Here is a 236-nt window from a genome sequence, read left to right as displayed (position 1 = left end):
CTGACTTCCATCCCCCACTGCACCTACCTGAACTCCTCCATTTCCATGTCATGTGGAGGAAGGCAGCGATCCAACTAAAAAGAACTCATCTCCTTTCAAACACAGCTGCTTGGAAAAGGACTGATCTCTCAGCAAGATGGTTGGCACATGCTGCTGCAGAGGCAAAGTGAAGTCTGATTGCCTCTACCACCACTTACCTGGGAGCCACAGCACAGTGCAAGAAGCAGCAAAAGCTT

Source organism: Acanthisitta chloris, unplaced genomic scaffold (genome assembly GCF_000695815.1).
Source record: "Acanthisitta chloris isolate BGI_N310 unplaced genomic scaffold, ASM69581v1 scaffold19788, whole genome shotgun sequence".
Taxonomy (NCBI): domain Eukaryota; kingdom Metazoa; phylum Chordata; class Aves; order Passeriformes; family Acanthisittidae; genus Acanthisitta; species Acanthisitta chloris.
The sequence above is the reverse complement of the archived record's forward strand: the minus strand, read 5'-3'. Positions refer to the sequence as shown.